This window comes from Nannospalax galili, unplaced genomic scaffold (genome assembly GCF_000622305.1).
Source record: "Nannospalax galili isolate Female #2095 unplaced genomic scaffold, S.galili_v1.0 scaffold957, whole genome shotgun sequence".
Classification (NCBI taxonomy): Eukaryota; Metazoa; Chordata; class Mammalia; order Rodentia; family Spalacidae; genus Nannospalax; species Nannospalax galili.
Window position 1 is genome coordinate 465,005 of NW_008340047.1, and position 6,089 is coordinate 471,093.

The 6,089-nt window shown below is 42.3% G+C and overlaps 1 pseudogene; it reads right to left on the bottom strand.

Annotated features, from left to right (window-relative positions):
• The window catches only part of LOC103735601, a 45,469-nt pseudogene extending 41,155 nt beyond the window's left edge, over nt 1-4,314 (bottom strand).
• Between the last annotated feature and the right edge of the window lie 1,775 nt (nt 4,315-6,089).

Sequence of the window (6,089 nt, forward strand, 5' to 3'; positions counted from 1 at the left end):
GGGAGGGAACACACACACACACACACACACACACACACACACACACACATTAAATAAAAGTAATGGGAGGCTGGAGAGATGACTTAGCAGTTAAGAGCACTGGCTGTTCTTGCAGAATACCTGGGTTCAAATCCCAGCACCCACATGGCAGCTAACAACCATCTGTAACTCCAGTTCCAGGAGATCAGATACCCTCTCTGTCCTCCATGGGCACTGCATGACACAGGTGTACTTACATACATGCAGGTATAACACTCATACACATAAAAAATTTTTTAATTAAAAAATAAAAGTAATGAAAAAAAGCCAAAATCAGGTCAGGCATAGTGATAACATGCTATAATCCCAGCACTTGGGAATATCAAGACAGATACAGGTAGGTCTTTGTGAGTTCAAGGTCAGCCTGGTCTACATAGGGAGTTCCAGACTAGTAAGCCTTGTCAGAAAGAAAGAAAGAAAGAAAGAAAGAAAGAAAGAAAGAAAGAAAGAAAGAAAGAAAGAAAGAAAGAAAGAAAGAAAGAAAGAAAGAAAGAAAGAAAGAAAGAAAGGAAGGAAGGAAGGAAGGAAGGAAGGAAAGAAAGAAAGAAAGAAAGAGAAAGAGAGAAATCCAAATTAGGACTGGAGAGATGGCTCAGCAATTGAGAGTGCTCACTGTCTTTCGGCAACCTGAGTGTTCCTAGCACCCATGTCAGGTGGCTCACCACCACCTGTAACTCCAGCCCAGGGGATCTGACACCCTTTTCTGGCCTCCATGAGCACCTGTGCACAGAGCCATACACAGACACATAAATAAATAATAAAATATGCCTTTAAATTTTTCAAAATAAAAAACCTGGGTGTGGTGGTACATGCTTTTAATCCTAGTATTTGGGAAGCTTAAGCCGGAGGATTGGCATATGGCATATGGCATTGGCATGTATGTAGCTAGCCTGAGCTACAGTGTGAGACCCTGTCTCACGAAAAAAAAAAAAAAAAGAAGACCAAATCAAACTAAATAAAAAAACCCATTTTAAAGCCAGGTATAGTAGGTCATGCCTATAATGCCAATACTTGGGAATCAGACAGGAGAATTGCCATGAGTTCAAAGCCAGCTTGGGTTACTATCAAGACCCTGTCTCAAAACAAATTCAGTTTAGTATTTTTACCTTTTAATTGGTGTGTTCAGACAATATATATTTGATATAATTATACTGTTTGAATTTAGGTTCACCGATTGGTTGTTTACTAAACGTTTGTCCCCTCTATTTGTTTCTCCCTTTGCTGTTTTTTTGAGACAGGTTCTCCCTGTAGCCACAGCTGGCCTGGAACTCACTATATAGACCAGGCTAATCTCAAACTCACAGAGATCCACCTGCCTCTGCCTCCCACGTGCTGGGATTATTAAAGGCATGCACCACCATACCCAACCTGTCTCCCTTTAGTCTATATATATGGTTTTTTTTTTTTAGACAGGGTCACCCTGTAGCTCCATGTAGACCAGGCTGGCCTTGAACTCACAGAGATCTACCTGCCTCTGCCTCCCATGTGCTGGGATTAAAGGCGTGTGCCACCACACCCGGTTTATTTTGTTTTATTTATTTTATTTTATTTTTTATAGGTCTCACCTTGTAACCTAGAGTGGTTTGAAACTTGCTACACAGTACAGACTGGTTTCAAACTCACTGTCTCAGCATTCTAAGGATTAGAATTATAGGCATGAGCAATACTATTCTTTTTGGTCTTTTTGAGACAGGGTCTCCGTGTAGTCCCAGCTGTCCTGGAACTCACTATGTAGACCAGGCTGGCTTTGAACTCACAGAGATCCACCTGCCTCTGCCTCCCGAGTGCTGGGATTAAAGGCTTGTGCCACCAAGCCCAGGTATTTTTTTAACTTTAATGATTTATTTATTTTTATTTGTACAACTGTTTTGTTTGTCTATGTATAGTGGTATTTGTGCAGTCCCACGATGACCAGAAGAGGGTGACAGAGTCTCCATGTGGGTGATGAGAATTGAACCTGGGTCCTCTGGAAGTTAAGAGCAAGTGCTTTTAACCCCTGAGCCACCTCTCCAGTCCCTATTTAAAAATTTTAAGTATGCCATTTTTAACTAGTCTATTATGTAGGCTGTTTTAAAAAAAAATTAGCTGGGCCTGGTGGCACACACCTTTAATCCCAGCACTCAGGAGGCAGAGGCGGGTATATCTCTGTGACATCTAGGCCAACCTGGTCTATATAGTGGGTTCCAGGTCAGTTTGGGGCTACAGGAAGATCCTGTATCAAAAAAATTATTATTTTTATGTGTATGAGTGTTCTACCTGCATGTATGCATGTGTACCACGTGTGTGCCTGGTGCTTGTAGACGCCAGAAGAGGTCATTGGAGTCCCTGAAACTGTGAGCTGCCGTGCAGGTGCTAGGAAATGAACCCAGGTTTTTTGCAAGAGCAGCAAGTGCTCTTAACTGCTGAGCCATCTCCCCAGCCCCCTTGTGAAGATTTTTTGTTTTGCTTTTATTTTTGTTTTTGTTGGAAACAGTCTCACTTTGTAGTCCTGGTTGGCCTGGAAGTCACTATGTAGACCAGACTGGCCTCAAACTCACAGAGATCTGTCTGCCTCTGCCTCTCTAGTGTAGGACTAATAGCATGTCCCACCATAGCCCTGCTCTGTTGTTTTAGTTTGAAGACTGGTCCTTACTGTGTAGCTCAGGCTGGCCTTGAACTGGTGCTCAGTCTCCAGAGTACAGAGATTGTGGACATGTACCACCAAGCCCAGCTATCATTTGTTTTGAAAGACAGATTCTCACTCTATAGCCTAGGCTAGCCTAGAACTCACTGTATGGCCCAGACTAGCTTCAAACTCATGATAATCCTCCTGTTTCAGCTTCCTGAACTTTTCTCTTGTCTTATGATGCTATGAATCAATCTCAATGCCACATGAATGCTAGAGAAGTTCTGCATCACTGAGCTATACCCCATTTATTTGCTTTCAATATTTATTTTGTATTTGTGTGTGTGTGTGTGTGTGTGTGTGTGTGTGTGTATATATAATGCATGTGTGTGCAAATGCCCCTAGAAGCCAGAAGAGGTCATCAGATCTCCTGGACCTGGAGTTACAGGCAGTTGTGAGCTGCCTGATATGGGTGTTGGGAACTGAACCTGGGTCTTCTGCAGAGCAGCAAGTGCTCCTAACCACCAAGCCATCTCTCCAGTCTCTTATTTACTATCTTTGAGACAGAATCTCATTATATAGACCAGGTTGGCCTTAGCCTCCTGGGTACTGGGATTACAGGCATGTACCACCACAGTATGTGTGGTGTGTGTGTGTGTGTGTGTGTGTGTGTGTGTGTGTGTGTGTGTGTGTATAAGATACATGTGAAAACTAGAAGAGGGTGTTGCAATCCCCTGCAGCTGGAATTGCCAGTGGTTGAGCTGCCCAAATGCTTTTAACTACACTGAGCCATCTCTCCAACCCTGTGGCTAATTTTTTTTTTTTTTTTGTCTTTTTGAGACAGGGTCTCCCTGTAGTCCCAGCTGACCTGGGACTCACTATGTAGACCAGGCTGGCCTCGAACTCACAGAGTGCTGCCTGCCTCTGCCTCCTGAGTGCAGGGATTAAAGGAGTATGGTACCACACCTGGCATGGCTATTTTTTTTTTCTTTAAAGAAAGTACCAGAACATACTAGTGTTCTGTGCAAAATGCTTTCTAGCTGTTCTGTTTAAAGAGTCTACAAAGAAAGTTTTTATTTAATCAACATTGGAACTTGTCAGTCTACTCAGAGTTGTTATTCTACCACTTCAAGTGAAGGGAGTCTTTACTCCTTAGATTCCTACACGTTCGTTGGAGCTCATGGGCCAGTTACAACACCTGATGTAAATGTGCACTGACCTAACTTACTGAAGTTGAATTTGAATTCAGAGAACTTCTAGGGAGAAATATGAACACACACTCCTTTTCACCCCTTCCCGAACCAAAATGAATTGATGGTAAGATTTAAAGAGCCCTAAAGACATTTCAAAAGGAAACCACAGTAGATATAAGATGTCAAGAAACCTAGCTTAGGCAACACCTGGCACAGGGTGGGGAGCTGATGAACATCACCCCTAAGTGGAGGGATTAAGTGACACTCCCATTCTGCCTCTTTTCCTCTGGTGTCTCAGAATACCAGCAGCTTGGGTTTCATCTAGTGATGGGCAGGAGATCTGGCAAGTCACTTTTGGGAAAACACCAGCTCAATAGAAAAGATCTGAAAAAAAAAAAAAAACAAACAAAAAAACATATTTGCAACACCCAAACAAAATGGTGATATAGCTCAGCAGTAGAACACTTACCTCGCCATGTGGGATCACAAGCTTGAGGGCAGCCTGGGCTACACAGGGATACCTCGTCTCAAAAAATAAAGAGGGATTTTCTTGAGAAGGCTCCATGTCTTGAATGTGTACTTTTCTTTTCCTTTAAAAAAAGGGGGGGAGGGACTGGAGAGATGGCTCTGTAGTTAAGAACACTGGCTGCTTGAGCCAGGTGTGGTGGTGCATGCCTATAATCCCAGCACTCGGGAGGCAGAGGCAGGCGGATCTCTGTGTGTTCAAGGCCACCCTGGTCTACAAAGTGAGTTCCAGGCCAGCTGGGGCTACAGGGAGACCCTATCTCAAAAAGACAAAAACAAAAAACAAAAAACAAAAAAAAACCAACAACAAAAAACACTGGGTGCTCTTGCAGGGGGCCCAGGAGTTCCCTGAACCTACATGACAGATAACAACCATCTATAGTTCCAGTTCCAGGGGCTCCAGCATCCTCTTCTGGCTTCCATGGGCATTGCGTGTACAGGTACACTTACATACATGCAGGAAAAACACTCATACACATAAAAATAAAAGTAAATAAATCATGTGCTGGGCAGGGTGGCATCTGACTTTAATCTCAGCACCCAGGAGGCAAAGGCATGCAGATCTCTGAATTTGAGACCAGCTAGGGCTACTGGGAGACCCTGTCTCAAAAAAAATTAAAAAAAAAAAAACAATTTTTTTTAATTAAATAAGTAAATTAAACTTTTTTTCCCCCTCGGGCTGGGCATGTTAGTACATGCCTTTACTCCCAGCACTTGGGAGGCAGAGGCAGGTGGATCTCTGTGAGATCAAGAATAACTTGGTCTACATAGCAAGTTCCAGGCCAGCTGGGGCTACAAGGAGACCCTGTTTCACAAAACAAAGAACAAACAACAACAACAACAGGAATAGCAACAAAAACCAAATAAAAAACAAAGCCAAGCATCATGATGCAGGCCTATAATAGCAGCATGTGGGAGGTAGGGTAGGGGGATCAAGTTTAATGTTAACCAGAGCTACTTAGCAAGTTCAAGGCCAGCTTGACCTATGTGGGAACTTGTCTCATAAAAGAAAATAAACAATCAAGAAGACAAAAATCAAAAACAAACCCCCAAATCTTCATTTTAAACAAGAGTATGGCACTGAGTCTATTCAACCTTACAATCATGGTTTGTAGAAAATCAAAGGCTCGTTCTAAACACCTGACACTTACCTTCTAGAAGTATTGACTTTGTGCTTTCTCCTCAGAAGACAAAGGTCACTGACCTGGTTTAAAGCTGTACTGAGCTGAGGGTGTAGCTTGTGATACAGTGTTCATATGCAAGGCCCTGGGCTGATCCCACTATTGTAGATATTGTTTCCCAAAGAAATGCTACCACACACACAAACTAGGCACTTAATAAAGATTTTAAGGTAATTAAACTGGTAATGGCAAAGTAAGTAAACACACACACACACACACACACACACACACACAGTGAAGACAAAGCAGTTTATCTCAAAGGACAAACTATGCAAGTTTGTATTATCATTATCTATATGATAATTTATCTCATTTAACCTGGTCTGTACATAAAAAAAAGAAAGAAAGAAAGAAAGAAAGAAAGAAAGAAAGAAAGAAGGAAAGAAAGAAAGAAAAAGCCAAGTCAGTCTTGCATGTCTTTAATCCCAGTATTCTGAAGGCAGAAGCAAGTGGATCTCTATGAGTTTGAGGCCAGTCTGGTTTACACTATGAGTTCCAGGCCAGCCAGGACCACCTGTCTCAAAAAATAAATAAATAAATAAATAA